At 37.9% G+C, this 24,694-nt stretch overlaps 1 long non-coding RNA gene across 1 annotated transcript; it reads left to right on the forward strand.

Moving 5' to 3' along the window:
- Positions 1-287: 287 nt before the first annotated feature.
- Positions 288-23,329, forward strand: LOC134476408 (uncharacterized). The gene is made up of 4 exons (XR_010048019.1): positions 288-821; positions 7,985-8,117; positions 17,562-17,663; positions 19,032-23,329. It is a non-coding gene; the product is annotated as an uncharacterized LOC134476408 (long non-coding RNA).
- Positions 23,330-24,694: the final 1,365 nt, after the last annotated feature.

Here is a 24,694-nt window from a genome sequence, read left to right on the forward strand (position 1 = left end):
CGTGCATACACACAATATGGTATTCTATAGGTCTTTTCTGCAGCAATAATTTCAAAAATTTATGGAACCGTAATTTTATACAATATTCAATTACTATTTATTTAGAAAACAGATACTACATTGATATACTGTATACAAGAAACACACAACTTGAAGGAAATTCATAGACTGAAAATCAAAGGGAGAAAACAATTGTTCCATGGAACAGGAGACCAAAAAAAAAAAAAAAAAAAAAAAAAAAAAAAAAAAAAAAAAAAAGAAAGAAAAGAAAAGAAAAAAGAAAGAAAGAAAACAGATACTATTTCTTTTGAAGTTTATCAGAAGCTAGAAATAAATTTTTAAGTACTTTCAAGAGTTCTGCCTTCAAACTACCCCTTCTGCCATCCAAAATCTCAGTGAAGTTTCCTTTCTGTCTTCTATTTATTTTGTATTGAGTAGTGAATTCAAGGTATTGGGATTGAACTGCATCTCCAACTTCTTTTTATAAATTTTGTATCAGAGTCTAAGTTTCCAAATTGCCTGGGCTGGGCCTGAATTTATGATCCTCCTGCCTCAGCCTTCCAGAGTTCTGAGATTATAGGCATGTACTATCATAGCTGACTTGAAATCTCAAGTTGTTGTAACACTTCAATTTCTTCTCTCCAGACATTGACTTGCCCCCTAAGCAAGATATTTAGAACATAATGAGCCTTCTACTGTTCTTAAGTCACTCACTCTCAAATAATTTGCCTGCATAAAAAATACAACTGTTGACCTGGAGGACTGTGGATTTCTCAGCAAGCAGGCAAGCATCACCAGTTCCTGAGGCCCTGCGGCCTGTGGTAAGTGCCCAGTGCACTCTTCCCCAAGCCTAGACTATTCGGGACCCTCCAGGCTTTTGCATATAGTGAAGGGGCTAAGTGGGACTGAGGCACCTATATTTGCCTCCCCATTCTGGCTGTACTAGAAGAATTGTGGAGTTTCCAGCAAGCAGGTGGGTGCACACTATCCCTGGAGCCCAGCCTATTTGGGACTGTTGCATCATCTGGGTGCAGAGTAAGGGCTGGGTGGATCTGGGGCTCCTGCATCTGCCTCCCAGTGTGTCTGGAGGACTGTGGATTTCTCAGCCAGCAGGTGAGCATCACCAGTTCCAGAGGTCCCATGGCCTGCGGTAAGTGACCAGGGCACTCTGCCCCAAGCCCAGACTCTTTGGGACCCTCCAGACTTCCGGGTGCAGTGAAGTGGCTAAGTGGACCCCAGGTGCCTACATCTGCCTCCCCATTCAGGCTGCACTTGGAGAACTGTGGAGTTTCCAGCAAGTAGGTGGGCACACAGTGTCCCTGGAGCCCAGCTTATCTGAAACTATGGAGTTCTAAACAGGCAGAAGATGGCCACTGGTTCTAGAGGCCCAGCAGCCTGGGGGAACTGGGTGGCACAGTCCCAAGAGCTGTGAACATAGAAGTGAATTTCAAACAGACCCTGAAGAAGCTTTTGAATAACACTTGAAACACAGAAATATAGGAAAATGACAAAATGAAAGACCAAATTATAACCTCAAACCTCCAGCCCATCTCAAGAAATCCTAGGAGCAATGTATACAGAAGAAAATATATGCCATATAACTCAAATATGGGACATAATAGCTACTGAAATAAACAAGCAACTCCAGGAAGCCTTAAAGGAATTCAAACTCAAAATAATCTCCCAGGTAAAAGAAGAAATGATAAAAGAAATGAAAGAATGAATATATCTAAAGGATATATCTGAATATATCTAAAGAAAACACAGTTAAAAAATTAGAGGAACTAAACAAAAAGATAGAATCCCTAGATGAGCAATGTAAGAAACAAACAGAATACATAAAGCAGATGCACAGAGATATACAGGAAATAAAAAACTCCACTGAAAGCTGTAAAAACCACCTCAATGAAAGTAAAGATAGAATTCCAGACCTTGAAGACAGGATTTCAGCTAGTGAACAGGAAAGGAAAGATCTTTTAAAAATAACAAGGAATCAGGAAATAACAATTCAACAACTGCAAGATGATGCAAAGAAAAACAACATAAGATTGATAGAGATTAATGAAAAAGGAGACAACATAAAGGATGTCAAGAGGATATTTAGAGAAGTAATAGCTGAAAAATTCCCAAGCATGAGATTAGAAACCAACATCACGTTCAGTGAAGCCTATAAAACTCCAAATAGTCATAACCAAAATAAAACTACACCCAGACATATAATAATCACCATCCCAGAAATCCAACACAAGAATAGATTATTAAAAGCCGTCAGAGAGAAAAGACAGATCAGTTATAAAGGAAAACCTATCAGAATCACAGCACACTTCTCAGCACAAACAATAAAGTCAAGAAGAGGATGGAGTGAAGTACTCCAGATCCTAAAGCAAAATGATCTCCAGCCTAGACTGATGTACCCTGCAAAACTATCATTCAAAATCGATGGTGAAATATAATACTTCCATGACAAAGAACAGCTGAAGAACTTCATGAACACCAAGCCAACCCTGCAAAAAATATTGAGAGACAGTTTAGATACACAAAGGAAAAAACCACTAAGCAAAGCAGATAATTAAACAGAACAGAAAGATAAAGATGCAACAGCAGAGAGATAACATGTCAACAGTAAACCAGCATATAACAGTTATAATCATTAATGTAAATGGTCTCAATGCACCAACAAAACAAACAGACTAGCAGAATGGATCAAGAAACAAAATCCAACCATATGCTGTTTACAGGAAACCCATCTAACCAGGAAGGATACTCACAGACTGAAAGTCAAAGGATGGAAACCAATACTTCACGCAACAGGAATCAAAAAAAAAAAAAAAAAAAGCAGGAGTAGCCATTCTGTTTGCAGACAACATGAACTTTAAACCAACAATGATCAGAAAGGACAAAGAAGGTCACTACATACTAGTTAGGGGAAAACTCCAAGAGGAAGAGATAACTATCTTAAATATATATGCACCAAACGCCAGAACACCCAGTTATATAAAACAACTATTAACAGAAATGAAAACTCAAATTATTAGTAACACAATTGTAACAGGAGACCTTAACACACCATTGACACCAAGGGATGGATCAACCAGACAGAAAATGAGTAAAGAAATAACAGAACTGAATCACACCTGTAAACAAATGGACTTGATAGACATATACAGAATATTCCACCCAACAACATCAGAATACACATTCTTCTCAGCAGTACATGGGTCATTCTCTAAAATAGACCATATATTTACTCACAGAACATATTAAACAAATGCAAAAGAGTTGAAATCATCCCTTGCATGTTATTAGATTATAGCGCTTTGAAATTAGAAATTAATGATAAAAGATACTGCAAAAATTCCACAAACACATGGAAACTGAATGACATACTCGAGTAATCAGTGGGTCACAGAGGAAATTAAAGAAGAAATTAAACAATATCTACAAGAAAATGAAAATGCAGATACAAATTACCGGAATCTGTGGGATGCAATGAAAACCGTCCTCAGAGGAAAATTTATAGCACTGAGTTCCCACATCAGTAAAACAGAACGAATACAAATACATAACCTGATGCTACACCTCAAACAGCTAGAAAAAGAAGAACAAGTCAAGCCCAAAGCCAAAAGAAGGGAGGAAATTATAAAAATCAGAGCAGAAGTCAACGCAATAGAGACTAAGAAAACAATCCAAAGAATCAACGAACCAAAGAGTTGGTTCTTTGAAAGAATAAATAAAATTGATAAGCCCCTAGCCAACCTTATTAAAAAAAAGGGAAAAAAACCTCAAATTCATGCAATAAAAAATGAAAAAGGTGAAATCACTACAGACTACAGAAATACAGAAGATCAACACCTATTTCGAAAACCTCTACTCTCAAAGGTTTGATAACACAGAAGAAATAGACAGATTCCTAGAAACATATGAAGTACCAAAGCTAGATCAAGAGGAACTGCTGAATAACCCAATCTCTATTAATGATATTGAAAATGTAATTAAGTCCTTACCTACAAAGAAGAGCCCAGGCCCAGATGGATTCACTGCAGAATTCAACAAGAAATACAAAGAAGACCTAATGCCAACACTCCTCAAACTATTCAATGAAGTTGAAAGGGAAGCAATCCTTCCTAAGCCATTCCTGGAAGCAAATATTGCTATAGTACCAAAACCTGAGAAAGACCCAACAAAAAAAGAGAACTATAGACCAATCTCCCTATTGAACACAGATGCAAAAATCCTCAATAAAATATTGGCCAATAGGATGCAGCAAATCATCAAGAAGATTATACACCATGACCAAGTGGGATTCATCCCAGGAATGCAGGGATGGTTCAACATATGTAAATCAATAATGGTAATCCAGCATTATCAATAAAGCCAAAAGTAAGAATCACATGATCATTTCTATAGATGCAGAAAAAGCCTTCGATAAGGTCCAACATTCATTCATGATAAAAACTTTACAGAAAATTGGAATAGATGGTCTTTACCTCAATATAATAAAGGCCAGGTATGACAAACCAACAACCAGCATCATACTAAATGGCCAAAAATTGAAAGCCTTTACTTTAAAATCAGGCACAAGACAAGGATGTCCTTTATCACCTCTTCTATTTAATATAGTAATGGAAGTCTAGCCAGAGCAATTAAACAAGAGAGAGAAATAAAAGGGGTAAAGATAGGAAAAGAAGAAGTTAAATTATCATTGTTTGCAGATGACATGATATTCTACATAGAAGACCCCCTAAACTCCATCGAAAAACTCTTAGATATAATAAATAAATTCAGTAATATAGCTGGATACAAAACCAATACTAAGAAATCAATAGCATTCCTATACACTAACAACAAAATCACAGAGAGGGAAATAAGAGAAACCATAGTCTTCACACTAGCAAGCAAAAAAATGAAATATTTAGGAATTACTCTTATGAAAGAAGTGCAATACCTATACAGGGAAAATTAAAATACACTGAAAAAAGAAATTGAAGATGATCTCAGAAAATGGAAAGACATTCCTTGCTCATGGATAGGAAGAACAAACATTGTGAAAATGGCCATTTTCCCAAAACTCTTATACAGATTCAATGCAATCCCAATAAAAATATCATCAACATACCTTATAAATCTAGAGAAATCACTCTTAAAATTCATCTGGAACCAGAAGAGACCTAGAATATCCAAGGCAATTCTAAGCAGCAAAGGCAAGGCAGAAGGCATCACAATCCCTGACTTGAAGTTATACTACAAAGTGACAGTAGTAAAATCAACATGGTACTGGAATCAAAACAGAGATGAAGATCAATGGCATAGATTAGAAGATACAAGCACAACTACAAACACACTCAACCACCTTATCTTTGATAAAGGAACCAAGAGGTTCACTGGAAGAATGACAGTCTCTTTAATAAATGGTGTTGGAAAACTGCCTCTCCATTTGCCGAAAACTAAAGCTAGACCCATGCCTATCACCATGTAGTAAATTAAAATCTAAATGGATCAAAGATCTGAATTAAAACAGAAACACTAAATCTATTGGAAGACAAATTGGGTAGAAACCTTGAAGACATAGGGGTAGATAGAGAATTCATGAACAGGACTCAAATCACATGGGAAATACTTCCCAGAATCAATAACTGGGACCACCTCTTATTAAAAAGTTTCCGCATGTCAAAAGAAAGCTTCAGCATAGTGAAAAGAAAACCCATAAACTGGGAAAAGATCTTAGTGAACTCCCCCTCAGACAAGGAACTTTTGTCTAAAACATACAAAGAATTAAAAAAACTCAGACCCCCAAAATTCAAAGATCCAATCCAAAAATGGGCATCTGAGATGAATACACACTTCTCAAATGAAGAAATACAAATGGCAAATAAATACATGAAAAAATGTTCATCATCATTAGTCATTAAAGAAATGTAAATTAAAACCACACTGAGATTCCATCTCACTCCTGAAAGAATGGCCAGGATCAAGAAAACCAACAACAACAAATGCTGGAGAGGCTGTGGGGAAAAGGAACTCTCTCACACTGTTGGTGGGAGTGTAGACTGGTACAACCTTTGTGGAGGTCAATCTGGAGATTTCTCAGAAAGCTGGGATTGGAAGTCCCATTTGTTCCAGCTATTCCACTTCTAAGCATATTCCCAGAAGAACTGAAAGCATCATACCACAGTGATATATGTGCACCTATGTTTATAGCAGTACAATTTGTAATCACCAGATCTTGGAAACAACACAAGTGTCCATCAACTGAGGAATGGATAAAAAAGTTGTGGTATTTCTATACAATGGAGTATTAATCAGCAATAAAGAAGGATCACATTGAGATATTTATCAATAAATGGGCGCAGCTTGAGACCATACTCATAAGTGAAATAAATCAATCTCGCATGTGTGAATACTGAAGTTTCCCTAATGTAAGTAATGATTCAAATATATAAAAGTATGTGGTTATCATGATTCCTCATTATGTGGTAATCAGTATGTGGTCTTGAGGCCTTATGAAGTTTTCACGTATTAATTGGAATGGCTTTATTCTGGGCTGCTTGATATTATTGCCTGTGATGAAATGTACAGCTATTTTGAAGAAAATAAGTCAGGTAAGTTAAGATAATAGCTAGTGCTGATTTACTATCATCTTGTTTTGAAGCCCCACTAAACTATGGCTCTAATGTCTCCATTGGTTTTATCATGATGTATCTTGCTGGATTTTATTATATGTGATAGTATGAACAAAAATTGTTATAGGCAAAGAGATAATATAGAAACCATTGTTCATTTTCTGTTAGCTGGTTCTAAATACCCTACAATGCTTCCATCCATTTGAATGGTTTTACACTGACTTGATATGTTTGAAGCTATAGTATATGAAGTTATATTCAAATATTTCAAGGAAAAAGACACTATGGTAACTACTATTAAGTCGGGTTATTTGGTGGTGAAGCACTAGGTTGCTGAAACTGTCATGCTTTGACCTGTATTGTTATGTTGTTATGTCCTCTTTTATCTCAATCTCTCCCTTATTCATTAAAAAAATTAGTTATTTTTTATGATTTTTTAACTAAGGGGAAAAATCAAAAAAATTAGCAGGATATGTTATAGTAACTTTTTTGATTTCCTATTAACTTGATTTGAAGTCCTGTAATACTCCCACTATCTTGTTCCATTCTGTATGATAGTATCAAGTTTTGAGGGTATAGGCAATTACTTTGAAGGCAATAAGATTCACTATGATGCCCATTCTGGTTTGACTATTAACTCCTTTGGAAGTCCTGTAATGTTTACAAGGTTTAGGTTTTATTGGTCTTGTTCTCTACTGTTTTGTTCAACTTTATAATACCTAATGAGATAGACAATCTTTTTAAGGAAGCAAGAGGCATTATGGTAACCATTGTTGATAACCTTGTACTCTGTTTTTACATCATGTGCTATGTCTATCCTTGGTTTTGACTGACAGCTTTGTTTTGCCATATTTGACTTTATTCTCTTCCAAAAAAATAATAAGAACTAACGAGTCATAAAACCCAAAATGTGTAAATTTTGTTGTAAAAAAGAGAGGAAAAAAAGTGCTCTAAAGGATACAACTGCAAGTGTGTTTAGGAGTGTTAAATAGCTGACCACACTAATGTTTTTGGTTGGATCATTGAACACAACTGTTTGCAATCTCACTGTTTGAATGTCCACCTTGTATGCTTTGATACTGTGACGAGCAACTATCTCTAAGATGATAATGTATAATCTATTAATTGGTGATTTATTACTGTTCTTTTTTTGTAGTTCTGTATTACTTGTATCCTTACACCGCTTTGTTTTGTTTTGTTTTTTCTCTTTTTCCTTTTAAATAAAAATTTTTTAAAAAGTACAACTGTTATTTTACCTTCTAGTTTCTCAAAGGGGAAGGGAATTTTATCCATCTGATATTGCAAATAATTCTCACAAGATAAAAAGACAGCAAGCTGAAACAAGCTCTTCATTTACTTTCTAGGTCTTCAGGGGAGAAAAAGTAGCAGACCTTACTGGATAAGAAGCTTGTCTCTGAACAATACACCACTGCAAACAGTGCTCCATTTTCATTTCCATTTAACAATGTCACAGCAGGTGCTTCAGCTCTGGAGGAGGTAAAGAGAGTCATGTCTTTCCAGTGTGAACCTTACTAGTTGCATATCCTGCACATGCATCTCAGTTACTACTGATACAGATCCCCTAGTACCTTTGGATACCAAGGAACCATCTTATAGAGGTACATTAGACCCAGCATCACTTGACTGTTTTCCTTGTCTTGCTCAGGAGATAGCCTCTGCTGGAAGCTAACAAAGGATTCGATGTCTCTTGTGCCTTTACAAGTCTTTGCCCAAGGCTACCTCTGACAAGTGTTTGAGTAATACTAAACAGTGCATATTATAGTATTTCCTGAATCATCTCAAAATTGACTCATTCTTTGTCTTTGCCTCTCTAGTTATACTTGAAAATTTGTGTGAGGGAGCCTGATTGGGAAACAGATTCCAAAAATGACATTCCTATTACCATATGACTCATGCGATCACTTCTATTTAGAGGACAGAATGGTTCTGAAAGTTGAATTGAGTCTGTTTCAATCATGAAGAAATGATTTTGGAAGCAAGGACTTTCTCAATACTTGCAGTGTGGGTTCACTGGGGTAGGTTCAGGCTTTAGGACACTTTGTTCTGTCACAGCCATAGCCAAGGGACTAGAACAACAAAGATCTCTAACTTGCTGTCCTTCTGGGTTAATATCTTGCTTTTGGATTTCTGAAGTGCATAAAGAAACTCCTGTTTGATTTATTGATCTACGAGCACACTTCAAAACAGGAATTATTTTTTAAATTTTTGGTCTCTGCAATCTTTCCATTACAATATGAGAACAAAATATTGTTGGTCAGGAGATATTTAGAAAAATGATTCCCTGAAAAATTCTGCTGGATTGCATATGTGTGTGTGTGTGTGTGTGTGTGTGTGTGTGTGTGTGTGTGTTTATCATGAAAAAAAAAAACATACTTAGGTATCAGGACCAAAACAAAATGCTTCAAATAGTCTTATTTCAATCTTCCCTATCTATCTGAGTATTCAGAAGCATTTATGAATTGTTTCTGGAAAAAGAAAACATACAAAATTAACAACTATAAAAATAGGTGCATAATGGAAATGTTGCTGAGAATTCAAAATCGGGGACAATCATTCTAATTGTGGGGAATAAAGGAGAACTCTAAAACGGAGGTGATATTTGAGTACAATCCAAAGTATTTCACGAAGTGGAAAAATGGGGGAAGGGGAACGTTTTGAACGGAGCAATGATGTAAGCCTCAGCACAAAAGCATGAGAAAGTTTGTTGTTTAAGAAGGCTCCTCTCAGATGGGCATCAGGTATAAGAAGAGTAATTCCAGGGGGGCCCTCGTTAGACCTGAATTAACAGCTAAACATGTTGCTGTGTCTCAAGTCATCTGTTAAATGCAAAATCAGCTGCAGATAACTGTCTTCAGATGACACCTTGGCAGCCTCAGACATGAAGAACCTGACAATTGACTGAAAGTGAACAGAACTCTGGGAAGGTAAAAAGCTTCAATCAGTCTTTATCTTGTCACATAAGTGCATTTTTTAGAATCCTTGGAATCTGATTTTTTATTCTACTCTGATTATAATTCATAGATCTTAAAAGTGAAAAATAAAATTATTTAGAATCTATTCCACATGGAAGGAAGCACCATTGTTTGATTAATAGTGACTGTGAATTATTTGCTCTCTGACTGTTCTGCAGTGGGAATGCCAGACCTTCCATTCTTGTATCCATTTCACTGAAAACACAGGCAAGGCACAGACCCAGGCACGCCAGAGTTGCTCTGGAGTGTGGTGGCTTTTAACAGCAGCTTTTGTTTTATGCTTCTGGAACAGAAAATCCATAGACATTTTACCAGCAAAGAAGAAATGTATCTTATGTTACCCAGATGTCACTCTTGATCCATGCGACCAAGATTTTCTCCTTTGTCTTTCCAATATATTCATCATCTGGATGTTGTCTTCATGGAGACACTGTCACTTTAAAGGTCTTCCAAAACCAGCAAGTGAATCAGTGAATCATGGAAAGAGGAGAAGGATGGAGAAATTTTGTGGATTAACTGCTTAACAATGTCTGAACTCTGTTCTAGATCCGGGAAAAATACTGAATGCATGAACAAAGAGGCAGGACGGGGAATGGGGAATGCCTTCCCATCCTCTTGGGAATGCAGAGAAGTGACCGCTTACCTACTACAGATGATGGTCGGAGACTGAGAAAGAAAAGCTCTAGCTAAAAGGGAAATGAAAGCCAGTACTTATCTGTTTGTTTGGAGTCCTTTCTTCAGTGAAGCATAGTGGCAAAAATGAAAGTTTAGCTGTCTCTTAGCAGAAGGAATGGAGTCAGAATATCAGCTGATATTCTCATATCTACTGATAATTCGTTTTGCAGGAGGCACAATGAACCAAGCACACATGTCACAGTAACAATGGCTTCTTTAAACCTTGGTGGCCAAAAGACAGTTTAGGTGAATAACAGAATTACATTGTCACACAGGTATAAGCCAAGGTAAAACATAAATCAGATGCTAATATTTTTCAAAATGAATATAGATTTTGATAGAGACTTCCAGAAGAAGTATAGTTTTATTGATATAAAACAGAAAGACAACTTAACTTAATAAATCCTTGTTTTAGTAAATTTTAAGTTTTGCCAATCATAATTTGACTTAAGTAAGCGTGCTAGCAGATTGGGCATTTCTGGGTGTGTCTATGAATGTCTGACGTGTAGGCCAGCAGAAGGAGAGGGGAGTGGCACAAGCAAAAGGCTTGTAGTTTGGACAGAATGAGAAGATAAAGAAGGAAGTGTTTCTCTTGTTTAGAGAAGTTCTGGTCTTTGCCTTTACCTCTGCACATTGGTCTCAAGATCCTCCAGCCTTACAGTGGAGCTTCTTCAGCTCTCTAACTTAGACTCTTCAGCCTTCCAGTGCAGCCTTACACTCTGCCATGATCATTTAGCCCTTTGACTGCCCCCAGGCCTTGTGATTCTCTATGCTCAGGTGGCTATTTTGGATCCTGTTGCCTCTGAACCATCAGATGTCAGCTAGAATTCTTCTTTTTCTTCTTCTTACCTAATAAATACCTTGTATAATTGTTTTGGTTTGTATCTGGGTGTTTCCCCAAAGCCTCAAGCAGTCATGGAGGTGGCTGAACCTAGTGTTCATAATTGTTTCATTGTCTAGCTCTGGGATTGGTGATGTGAGTGCTGTGCCTGTTCAACCAATTTCTTCAGGAATTGTTCAGGCATACAATACAAGGGAGGGAAGGAGGCAGGCTTTGCCTTTTTTGCCCTTTTTTCTCTTGTCACTTGTGGCCGCCACTAACAGTTAAACCTCAGCCATGACACTCTGCTTTGGAACCAGCTGATTATGGACTGAAAGTGCCACAAACTGTGAGCTAAAATTCCTTTCCTTCCCTAACTTTGGGTGTATTTATAGTACAATAATATATATATTTTATATTGAATATGTTTTTTAAGAGAGCTTTAATACACCAGTTAATTGCTCCTTAGATCCTTAGAAAGAATTACTTTACTGATACAATGTTGAAAATATTTAAAATATTCTTTCAAATCGTGTGGGATAAAGCGGAGTGAAAACAGAAGTATCTGGGTTGTTTATGTCTTGATTAAGAGAACTAACCACACACACACACACACACACACACACACACACACTCATTACTTCTGAAAAAATCAAGTATTAAATATGTGCCGCATCTTGGAGTGCAACTTCTATCATTCATACTTGATGATTATATTAGCTCTCTATGTTTAGTTTTGTCGATAAGGCTGGCAGAGATGAATGATAGAACCTAAACTAAGCAGCTCTTAAATGGAAAAGAGTGTGGCTTAAATAGATATTTATCACTTTAGTCACCATGCTTTTTCTCTACAGGGTCTGATATTTTGAGTTTTTATTTCTTCAAAGCTTTTCAGCGGGGATTTTAAAAATACAAAAACAATTTCTTCAGGAAATTAGATCTTGGGGATAAATGCATAGACTCAAAAGTCAGTCATTCTCTACTTATTTTGGTTTCCTCCATTACTTCCTCCTCCTCCTTTCCATCATCATCGCCAGCAGCAGCATCCTCACCCTTCACGCCTCACATCTCACTATGAAACCTAGCTTACACATGTGACAAAAGTTTGGTGAAAAGGGGTGACCATTCTATGCCATCTCCTGCTTTCATCCTTTGAGTTGAAATTCATCTAGTTATTATAACTGGAGAAGAACAAATTATTTTTTCTTTATTCTCTCTTTGAAATAATCCTTTTCTTGTTTGTTTTTCACTTTATTTTTTTATATTTTCCCCATTTCATCAGTGATCCCCCAATATCTGACCACAGAAATTCCAAAGCAGCTATTTTCTGGGACAAAACAACTGTGTACCTCCCTATTTGGCCTCCATTCTTGCATACCAGAGATGGACAGGCTGTTCTGATCTTCCTCAGCCTAAGAATTTTTAGTAAACCACCTTCACAGGCTTTGTTCCAAGGTTACACATCAGGCTACAACTTCAGTAATATGGAAAGATGGATCTGTTAAATTTGAGTTCAAAAGCAGAAACCAGTATACTTTGCCCATAGTGGTAGTGAACTCACACTCCCCACTCCAGGCACACATGCAGAATCACTCTCAGCTGTATCAACAAAAACTTTAATTTAAAATCCTACATTTGAGATCATAGCTTCTCAACTTCAGGAAGTCTTCTATATCGACCCAGAAGGAGTGAGGTGTGGACACTGCCAGGCAATGAGAACGCATCCTTCTCAGAGATGAGATTTCCATTCAACCCATTCTAAACAGCACCAAAAACCCATGGAAAAAAGGTAGTCATAATATAGGGAGTAGACATTCAAGTCTTCCTGAGATCACTGAAAGCTAAAAACAGTAAAAACAATGAAAACAAAAGACACTTTAGGTTAACTTTAGTATTTAAGCAAATAGTTATAAGTAATTGCTGGTCTTTTGTCACCAAACACCTCACCAAACTTTTGTCACATGTGTAAGCTAGGTTTGATAGTGAGATGTGAGGCATGAAGCGTGAGGATGCTGCTGCTGGTGATGATGATGGAAAGGAGGAGGAGGAAGTAATGGAGGAAACCAAAATAAGTAGAGAATGATTGACTTTTGAGTCTATGCATTTATCCCCAAGATCTAATTTCCTGAAGAAATTGTTTTTGTATTTTTAAAATCCCCGCTGAAAAGCTTTGAAGAAATAAAAACTCAAAATATCAGACCCTGTAGAGAAAAAGCATGGTGACTAAAGTGATAAATATCTATTTAAGCCACACTCTTTTCCATTTAAGAGCTGCTTAGTTTAGGTTCTATCATTCATCTCTGCCAGCCTTATCGACAAAATTAAACATAGAGAGCTAACATAATAATCATCAAGTATGAATGATAGAAGTTGCACTCCAAGATGCGGCACATATTTAATACTTGATTTTTTCAGAAGTAATGAGTGTGTGTGTGTGTGTGTGTGTGTGTGTGTGTGTGTATGCTTAGTTCTCTTAAGTTATAACTATAAACTCATAGTTATAAGTAATTGCTGGTCACCTCAAGAGAGGTTTAAGAACTCTGGTGTTCTACCAAGTCCCACTGCAAGAAGGCGGCACTCATCCTCCAGCTCCTGAAGGTGGTGGGGCATGTGCAGCTAAATGTTCTCAGTTGATTCTTCTCCAGGCAACACTCTTGGCCAAGCTCATTCCCCCTCCCCAAAGGCAAATCTCACTCAGTGGCTTTTCCATGTGTTTCCAGGCGGGCCTGCTTGGGAGGGCCATCCTACTAGCAACACAGCTCCCATTGCAGTCTCTGGGGTCTCTGTAGCACGTCACAGATCTGTCCCTTTCAGCTCAATCTACAAAGCAACCTCCGACAAGCTCCCACAACAATCTCAGAGCCTCAGAGTCTGTTCCTGGGGGAGCCTGATCTACGCAATTATCAGAACTTGCTGGAGTAAAAAACGTCCTTGACATGTGCCACAGCCATATAAAACAGAGCCATGTCATCAAGATCCTTAGGACTCCCTTAGAATGATGGATGCTCAGTGTTTTTCAAGACAATCTGCAGAGGTGAGGTATTTGGTACCTCACCAAATATACCAGCAAGGCTGGCTTCCTACCAGTTCATTTAAATGGGGAGTGCTGTGACCAACAGGTTTTTTAGAGAGCTGGAGAATGCTTCCTTATTTATATTTCTAGAATAGTAATTATACAAGATGAAAATGAAGAATGATCCTCTCATCTACACTTGTGGCTCCAATATGCAATAGTCATTTCAGAAAATTCTCTGAGATAAAAAGTATATTAATACAATTGTGTTTCTAAGTTACTTATCTTTATGTTTTTAAGAATTTGAGTAGGTTGCTATGAAAGCTATCATTTACCGAAACATTACTTTATACCTGTAGTTATACTAAATACTTTAAATGTATCACTAAGTTTAATGTTGTCAGCATCCTTGTAAAAGTGTTATTATTACTCCTGTTTTGCAAATCTGGGAACTAACACACAGAAAGGCTTAGTAATTTGCAGATCACACTGATCTAAGACTGAGTTGGAATTTGAACCTAGGTATGTTAGACTTTTAGCCCATGTTTTTAACTACTGTATTTAATTTCTCCTACCCCAACCATTTGTAATTCTTGAAGTATTTTTGTTCACTATACCAAAATCCTTCAACATTATATTTAAAAACTGTTGCTGAGAAATATACCTGCAGTGGAGAGTTATTTTCAGACTAGAGGGATATGTTCTCCTCACTCAGATGCCCGACATTTGTTTTTGTTAGTGTCTTACTCAAACGTTTGATTTGCTCCAAGACTGCATGAATTGTGGCCCTGACACCATAAACATGACCCATTCTGGTACTTTCTGTCCTAGTCCCTGAGTCCGTAGCATATCAACAATGAAAAATTGGTTCAGTTCCCCCACAAAAATTCAGGTTTTTAATGATGGGTTAATTTCTTAGTCATTATGATATTTGGAGTTTTAAAATTTTTCTTAGTCACTGTGGTCCCATACCCACAACTGACTAGAGGTAAGAAGTTTAAGATTTTTTAAAATTAATTAGTGAATGTTTGTAATACAGAATGGTGATATTTGTTTTGAGGAACTGGTACATGCATATGATACATCTATTAACTTTTCCTTTCCTGTTGCCTGATCCCTCTTTCCATCACCAAGAGTTTACTTTCTAGATGTTTTTAAAGATGAGCTGAGTGGGTATTGGTAAGCAAAACCTCTTCTAAGTTTGATGAGTGCTATTCATAAATGTGATTCTTTTTCCTCAAGTAAGAAGTAAGTCTGTTGATTTGCACGTTGGAAGTTTCATATTTCCAAATGATGCTAAAACCAGGCTATCTAGTAGGAAAGATTAGCCAAATAAATATGTGTGTATGTTTTTTCTGAGGTTCAGGCAGGGCCCTGTGACCATGTTAGCTAATGGTGGGTTGATCACAAATCCAGCCATTCTTTTTCTGCTTGGGAAATCAATTTGTTTCAGGGAATGATCACAGTCTAGAACTGAAAGGCATGTTCAGGGAGTAGGAACTGAGCAGAAGTTGTGAGACCCAATCTCTACCTGCATTTCTTTGGTAGCTTTGAAGGGAAGTCATAATCAATAAGATACAAAGAAAGGAATAATGTGCAGGTGTTGATATCTTTTATTTAGGAATTAGGAAATTGTATTAACTGAACAAAATTACAGTAAAATGCATAGACCTTAAATTTTGAAAAACTCATACATCTCAAAATACATAATATTTGTATCATCTTAGAAAGCTCCTTTATGCTGGGCCTTGGAAATTCAACCTCTGTTCTTGTTTTAACCCCACAAATTAGCTTTGCCTGTTTGCCGATTACCATACTCACGTAAGTAGATGGAATCCTGCAGGAGAGACTCATTGTGACTTGCCTGCCTGCTTCCTGTAACACGTTGCTTTTGAGATTTGTACGTGTTCTTGCATGTGTCAATGTCTCATCTCCCCAGTTTTTTTAATTGAGTCATATTCCATTGCATAAACATACCTCAGTTTGTTTGCCCATTTGCCTGTTAATAGACATCTGCTGCTTTTAATCTTCAGCTATTACAAAGAAAGTTGGAATGAGTACTCTTGTACAAGTTACTTGGTAGGCATGTGTTTTCATTTCTTTTGGGTGAACACTGAGGAGAAGAAATGCAAGATCATAACTAATGTTTGGCATTTGTAGGGAACTTTAATGGTGTCTGGTTGTGGTTTCAATTTGCATGTCCCTGAAGATGGATGATGTTGAGCGTCTTTACATCTTTTGTGAAATGTTTGTCCAAGTCATTTTCCTATTTTGTCAGGTTACTTTTTAAAAAAAGGACTTGACTGCATTTAAAGTAACTTTTTGGTTGACACATAATAATTAGACATATTTATGAGGTAAAGGGGATGGTTTAATTCATGCATGCACCAAAGACCAGTCAACAATCAAATCAGGCAAATACTAACATTTTAAATTTTTTCCTTTTTTTTGATTCTAAAAAGAATAAAAAAAAATTAAAACAGAATAAAGCCAATCAAAACAAAACAGTGAAAGTGATACAGGACTTCAAAACAAAATAATAGGAAATCAACAATGGCTACCAGAATGCCTCTTGTTATCTTCAACATAGCTGCCCATACCATCAGATATAATAAAAGCAAACAAAACAGAATAAAGCCAAACAAAACACTTAAAATGATACAAGACTTTAAAACAAGATAATAGGGAATTAACAGCTATCACCTTAAGAAGGAAATCCCTGATAGTTGTTGCTATACTGCATATTGTTATCTTCCAGATAGATACTAAGACCACCAGTCTTTGGCCTGAAAAGTCAGTCAAATAGTAAACACTGCAAGCATTAAGTTATTTTCTTGTTTATCCTCCCCACCTGTGACTGATGCTGACTCACGGGTGGGGGTTTGCTTCTCATCTCTCCTCCTGGTGGTCCACATGGCTGCCACCGGCTCACAGGAAGGGGTTGGCTTCTTGTAAATACTAAGATTTTAAGTAACAATAATAACAATAAAACCCTTCTAACTTGCTTAATTAAGGGAGTTCGTTATGTAGACTGAATGTTTATATGTGTTGTCAAATATATGCACTTTTAGTATTTTATTTTATATCCTCTCTTGGTCTCTTATGTTTATTGTCACTTTATTCTTTAGTGGGAGTTCAGACACTATTATATAGATAGATGATAGACAGACTGACAGACAGATAGATGGTAGATAGATCACAGTACGTCTTCAAGTGGCATCAGTGCCTCTGTGTGAGTGGCTTATAAAGTACAAATCCACTTATCCTTATGCCTACTGCTTTTATATAATTTGCTCCTCTATAGGCTACAAATCTTCAAACACAAGGCCTTTAATTTTAAACACATACCTTTCAAGTAAATTAGGAAAACACAGTATTCCCTTCATTTGTCATTTCAGAGACTTTTACAATTTTTTGTTTATCCAGTTTTCTACTTTCAGATTGGAATCATTTTCTTCAGTGTGCAAAACTTGGCCTGCTGGTGATAAGACATGACAAAAATGTCTTCATTTCGTCTTTGCTCTGATGGACATCACCACCGGGTATGTAGAATTTTACTGGAAATATATAATTCTAGGCTGTGAGGCCTTTTGTGTTCATTTAAGCAGGATTCTCTGGTCTTTCCTGAAAAGTCAGACATTGCTTTTATTGATGTGCCTCTATATAGCATTCATCTGTGTCTTGAATATTCTTTTTTCTTTGTTTTTAAGAATTCTCCATTATATAGAATATTTGACTCTTACCCCTCCATATACTTTTTCCTGTCCTTCTGAGGCTCTTAAGACACTCCTGGCAAGAATGTGGTGTATTGACCTAGGCCTCCTGTGTTCTGCTCAGTGTTCCACAGTCATTTTTACCTTTTGTTTCATTTAGGATCATTCTTCATATACTGAATCCACCATCAGGACCCACTCAGAGAAAGTTTCTACAGATTGCTACTGTTCTTGAGTATAAGTCACTCTGGTGCCAATGGCACGGTATCTAGTGATTCCAGGCTATTTTTGTCTCACTAAAAAAATTGGCCAAGATGCCTGATGAACAGGCAAATGCAATTTTTATTGAAAGCAAAGGAATAATAGGGAAGAAAGAGGAAAAAAGAAGAGAAAGAGGAGATCTTTCCTGCAAGCAGGATGGCACTCACAGAAACAAGAGGACGATAGAGCAGCAAGGTCAGAGGGGTGGGAAGTCAATGGCCACCAACTTTTAGTCCCTCTCAGATGTATCTCTGGGAAGTTGTTCTGCCCAGCAGATGCTTGCCATATTTAAGAGGTCACCTCTTTTTGATCAACTTTTATTGTGGTTCAGGTTCCATGGTGATTTTCAACCAGCCTGCCATGGCCTAATCTTCAGGCTCAATACCATCTTATCTCTTTGTCTGTTTGATGATATTTTGTGAAAACTGATTATTTTAGAAAATATACCTTTTGGCCCCCTCTACCCTCCCTCATGGTTCCTTTCTCTGCTCTAATAGTCACCCTGTTTCTATCTCTCTCTCTCCCTTTCTCTCTCTCCTCCCTTTTCCCTTTATAAGACAACAAATAAGTTTTTGAGCCCACATATGATTGAAAATGTCACTGCTATTATTTTTCTTAGTTGGTTGCTTGGACTTGTTCCGCAGAACTATCTCCCCAGGATGTCAGGAATTTCTGGGATTCCCCCCCCCGCCCCCGTTTTTATTTCCCTCTTATTCCTCCTGTGTTGCCCTACATCAGTCAGTGTGGTGGTCAGCTAGTGACTGATGACAGATGGCATTCATGCCCCTCCTCGCTCCTTTGCTCCTGCTGTTGGATCTGAGTGTGCATCTGGAGCATGTTCAAAGTTCAAGCAGCTTTCAAGTCTGTCGTGAGCACTCTGGGATTCCTCGCTGTGCTTGTGTGCAGCATGCCACTCAATCACATTTTCTCTTCTAGGCTTTCCCTGTCAACGGTCTGGCCAGCCTGCTTGGTTGATGCTCACTTCAGCTGCATCTGCGTGCTGTGAGACATGAGGCGCTCCCTGCTTTTTCCTACCCATGCTAATGCTTTATTGACAGTCCCTCTGGACCCAGCAAGTCCTGGTAGCAGTGAAGTTGCTGGTTTTCATGCCTGCTCTGCCCTGGGAAAACTACCATACAGATGTCTCAGCTGGAGGGATGATGGGCACAGTACCAGGCAAGAAGGCCTAGATGTCCCCCGTATATATTTATCTGTTTATGCGCAAATACAGTGCTTCTCATCTATTTTTGGTCTTTTCTTAGTTCCGAAAGCCCTGAAGTAGCTATTTTTGACAATTTTATCTAATCTTGTAAGTGCTTCATGAAAAGATTTGCTACTTTATTATGGTAAGCAATCTTTAATTAAGAGAGATATTTTAACAATGCACAGAAAAGGCAGACAAATTCAATGCCTATGGCATGAGGAAGTTACTGGGAACAGTATTCCTTCTGATCTGTAAACCTCTAACAGAACCACCAGCCTGTTTGTTCAAACAAATGTTCCTGTGTAGAGTTGTTTTTAACTAATTCAATGATGAAACATATTTAATAATATCCATAGTTATTATGTCACAGTAAGTAAATGATAAAAGTAAAAAAATTTACAAGTACTGAATAATTACAGCAAAATATGCAATTACTAATACCTTATATAGTCAAGAAAAAGTTTGTTCTTACCATGACATTGATTATATCGGATTCTATTAGTCTCTCAATATTGATTTTTGAAATATCACTTAGTGATACCTGATGACACTCTAATACCTACATCATAAACCATCAGTAGGTTTCCTGGCCTTGGACTCTCTTTTCTGAATGATGGTGGGGACATAGAGGGGTTGTCCTTTCCACTTCTGCACAGAGTCTGTAAACCCTTTACTAGAATCTCGAAATCCCTTAATTGGAAGCAAACCTTCTTTCAATACGAAGTGAGGCGATGGAGCAGACACACGGTTTGATCACTTTCCAACTGTTTGCCTTATGGCTGGAACACAGACAGCTCAACCTGCATTAACAGAGGAGTTTGTGAGGTGCCAAGGGCCCTGGGCTTGAAGGAGGGGAAGGGGAAAAGGACGCTTCTGAGCATCAGGCAGCTGGGGCTGTGTTTCAGGTGTTTCCTTCAATCTCGCTCATCTTTTTGACTCTCTCTGCATACCTTCATCCAGGCTCTGGCAAGTGGGTGTCTGGCCACAGTCTCCAAGCCAGCATGGAAATCTCTACAGCATGGGGAAAGCCTGGCAGAGGACAGGGATACTAAGCACAGCACCCAAGGCTGTGGAGAGGAGCTGGAGTGTCAGCCACTCCCCGAGTCACCTCAGGTGCATGGAAAAGCAGACAGAGCTGTCCAAAGACCTGACTGATCTTTATAAAAGTGCCTTGGTTGTCTGACCCTGCACATCCTGTAATGGTGGTGGTGAATCCATGGCGTGCATGCCACAGCAGGCTGCTTGTATCACTGAAAACTCTTAAAACGTTCGCCATCACTGTCCTGTGACTTTTTCTTTTCTGGGCTTCAACAATTCTACTAACCAAACTTCATCTTTTGAATTGTTTTCAGGTCAGTGAGTTTAAACTCATTAAACTGTGAAGGACTTGATTTGAGGTCTCAGCAACTGTAATTCGGAAGATATAGACTCACCTTTAACTCTAACGCAGTGCTCTGAGAAGGCAGGAAAAGGGGTTTGTTATGCTGAGAAGGAGCAGAGCGCTCTCTGTAACTGATATAGACATAGCAAAGAATGCATAAAGGAATGGAAATTACATAAAACAGAAGTCCATAATCTCTTGCTCTGTGGCATGAGTCTCTGAGCACAATATGCTGCTTAAGTCAATCCAGATGCTCTAAGCCAAAGAGCCGAGCTGTAAAGTTCCTTTCAGGCAGTCACATAGCTGGAATTATGGGTAAACCCTGCTTCCATAATGATCTCCTGACTCCACTGGGGGAAACTCTTTCCATGTCACTTTTATGGTAATTTGTCTCTCATTTTCCCATTTGTATGTTTTGTTTCCACCAACTTTCAGCTGGGAGCAACTGGCTTTTCTTCTTCTTTGACTGTTTATTCCTCTATACCTCCATCCTTATTTCTCTTCAGGTTCTTTTAACATCTACGTTGAGTTAATCAGGTTGACCTTGATTGTGCTCCAAATAAAATAAAATACAGAGTGTGCCGGTAACTCTCTAGTGCAATGTCTCTTATTCATGGTGGTTTTGAAAACCTTGTTCAGGCTGTGCTCTTGACCAGGGAAATAAAAATCTCTGGTGATGAGATCCAGGTAGTCATTGCTGAGAAATAATGCCCTCATGGAAAGTAATACCTTTGTACAACTCACTAATATTTGTCTTCACTTTTTTTTATCTTAAATCAACACTTACCACATCCCTGAGGAATACATTAGATTATTAATTGGCAGAAACTATAGCAAAACAAAAACTGAATTATATTATAGTCTCTAATATGTAAATACTTCTGAGGTCATGTTGGCGGAATGCCCGTGGGGCCCTTGGATCTGTTAGCTGTGCTGGTGCCTGACAGCCTTAAAGGAGGCCTGCCCTACGAGAGCAAATAAGAAAAAAGTAAACCAACCTGTAGACTTTAAATTTGTCAGATTTCAAAGACCACAGGCCATTATGTAAAATGCAGTGACACAATATTACAAATATTTATCTTCACCTTTATCTTCTGGAGTCTTTGTTCTCCTTTAAACAATGAATAGCCATCTGTCAACATCTCTTGAACGGAAAGGGACAGTGGTAAACCTTTCACTACCTTTTCCATAACACCTTCTTTTTGAGACAGCTTTCTAACCCCTGTGCTTGTAAGTTGACATTTTACCTCTGCTTCAAGCCCCTGGGTATGTATATTTCTCTAACTTCAAAGCAGCTTCCTTTAGGCCATGCATAGGACATGGGTGACACATCAGTCACTGTTTGTTCTGAATATTTATTGAATCACAAACTTGCAAAAACCAGCTTTTGAGTTTTCTTTTTTCAGTAAGAAATGAGTGGAAGAATGAAAATAAGCCTTAAGAGTCTGATGCCTAGAAAGCTGTGGTAAGGAGAGACGGGGCCACGTGTGCTTAGGGGAATCTGGGAGCCCTGAGCCTCCTTGCACCCCCTCTGTGTTTAACATCATTGGAGGTCAGAAAGAGGGATGTTTTGTGGCTCAAGGGGGAAGGATGGATAATGGGCAATTCAGTGGAATTTTAGCAATTATGTCTTAGGATTTTTTTCAACAGGGGTATTATTTATCTTTTGAAAAGAAGATTCATATTTACTTCAGGATATAGTAAATCACACTCTTCGAGGATTTGATAACTCTACAGGTTCCCTATCAAGTCCCTGTTCTAGAAGATACCATATTCAGATTTATTGAAAAGAAACGTTGAACTTTACTTGCTTCAAGACTGAATACCTGCTTCAAGTTTCATCCCAGGGTGCCAGCGTGCCAGGGGTGTCTCTTGTGTTCATTGACATGAATGAAGGATAACGTGAAACAAATGTTAGGGGCAGCTGCATGTAACAGGCACCTTTTGCACTGCGTGTCACGGGCACCATTGACCAGATGAAAATGTGCACAGTTCTCAGGAACCTTGGGTCAGAGACTGGATCTTTGTCACGCCAATCATAGCATCAGAGAATTGCACTGGTGTCCCCCATCCCTGCTTGCAGTCTTCCGTTGCTTCTCCTGTTTAGTGATGTTATTTTAAAATCTGACTTACGTATCGCTAACTTGTTTACTTTAATGGAGGTAGCATAGGTGTAGGAAGAACATCCGATGATTGTTCAGTAACATGTGCATCCCTTCTTTGCTCAGTAACATCCCTGGGAGAAGCTTCAGTTGTTTATAAGTTTTCCTTCTTCCAGTTACAGACCATAGAGGGGAAGATGGTAAGTAGAGTTATGGTTCCATACAGGGTTGGCAGTATGGTTTGCTTCATGGAAACTCAGCTTGGGCTTGTTAATTTTTTAAGATTTTTAAAAAATTTTTTTATTTGAAGAAAAATAAACAAAACAGAAAAAGGCTAGAAATTAATACATAGTTTCAAAAAAATCAGTAAGAAATCACTAGTTGATAAATTACATTTTGTTCTCTTAGAAATAGTTGTTCAAGTTACAAAAGAAAAGCATACAAACTGCAAACAGTTCTGTCCAACAAAAACTTAGTAATCAATCTTACACACTTAAACATACATGCAGTTATATCTTTTAGAGCACATTATTTCCCTCTCTTTTTTACAACAGCAATTACACATTTTGAGTTTTATTACTCCTATATTTCTTATTACTTTTTACACTAGAGACACAATGTGATATTTATAAATATGATTCTTATTTATTTCACTAATGAGGATAGCCTCAAGTTGTCTCCATTTGCCTATGAAGGACTCAAGATCTTCCTTTTTAATAGCTGGGTAATATTTCATTGTATAAAAATACCACCTCTTTGTCATCCACTCTGTGGTTGATGGATATTTTGGTTGTTTCCAAGATTTAGCTATTACAAATTGTGCTGCTATGAACATGTTTGCACATATATTGCTGTGACATGACCTTTTCAGTTTTTCAGGGAAAATACCCAGGAGAGAAATAGCTGGATTGAGTGGAACTTTCAATCCTAGTCTTCTGAGAATTCTCCCTACTGACTTCCGTAGTGGTTGCAGTCTACACTCCCACCAACAGTGGAGCAGTGCTCCTTTTTCCCCACAGCCTTGCCAACATTTGTTATTAATTGATTTCTTGATGGCAGCCATTCTTTCTGGAGTGAAATGAAATCTCAGTGCTGCTTTAATTTGCATTTCTTGAATGACCAGTGATGGTGAAAGTTTCTTCATGTATTTATTTGCCATTTATATTGATAAGATTATATCCAAAAGATGAGAAGTGTAAAAGAAAAGAGGCCTTTATTCTGAGAACACGGAGAGAGAAAACCAACCCCTCCCCCCCAACCGGACAGTGGCGTGGGGGGTGACGGGGTATGTAAGTAGCCTTGGTTTGGGGTAGAACCTAAAAGGGCATCAGGGATGCACCAGTAGCCCATTGGTCTAGGTTTGTTGCATAGGTAAGTTCCCAGGGGCGGGGAAGATGACATCACAGGTAAATTCCTAGGGGTGGGGGAGATAGGAGCTCCTTGGTTCCCCTCTAAGGCTTCACCGGCTACAGTGTCCTGTCTGGGCCAAAACCCTTTCGTGTATATCTTCATCTGAGAACTGTGTGTTCATCTCAGATGCCCATTTTTGTAGAGCATCTTTGAATTTGGGGGGCTTGATGTTTTTCAATTCTTTATATACTCTGGATATAAGTCCTCTGTTTGAGGGGTTGCTTGCTATAATTATTTCCCATTCTGTGGGTTTTCTTTTTACGCTGTTGGTGAATTCTTTTGAAGTACAGAAACTTTTCAATAATATGAGATCCCAGTTGTTGATTCTTTGAAATGTTTCCTGTGCAGTTTGCGTTTTGTTCATGAATTTTCTGCCTACTCCAGTGTCTTCAAGATTACTACTTACCTTTCTTTCAGTAGATTTAGTGTTTCTGTTTTAATATTTAGGTCTTTGATCCATTTAGACTTTAGTGTTGTGCATGGTGATAGGCATAGATCTAGT

The sequence above is a fragment of the Cavia porcellus genome, unplaced genomic scaffold, assembly GCF_034190915.1.
Source record: "Cavia porcellus strain 051 isolate PalLab524CR breed Dunkin Hartley unplaced genomic scaffold, mCavPor4.1 scaffold_6, whole genome shotgun sequence".
Classification (NCBI taxonomy): Eukaryota; Metazoa; Chordata; class Mammalia; order Rodentia; family Caviidae; genus Cavia; species Cavia porcellus.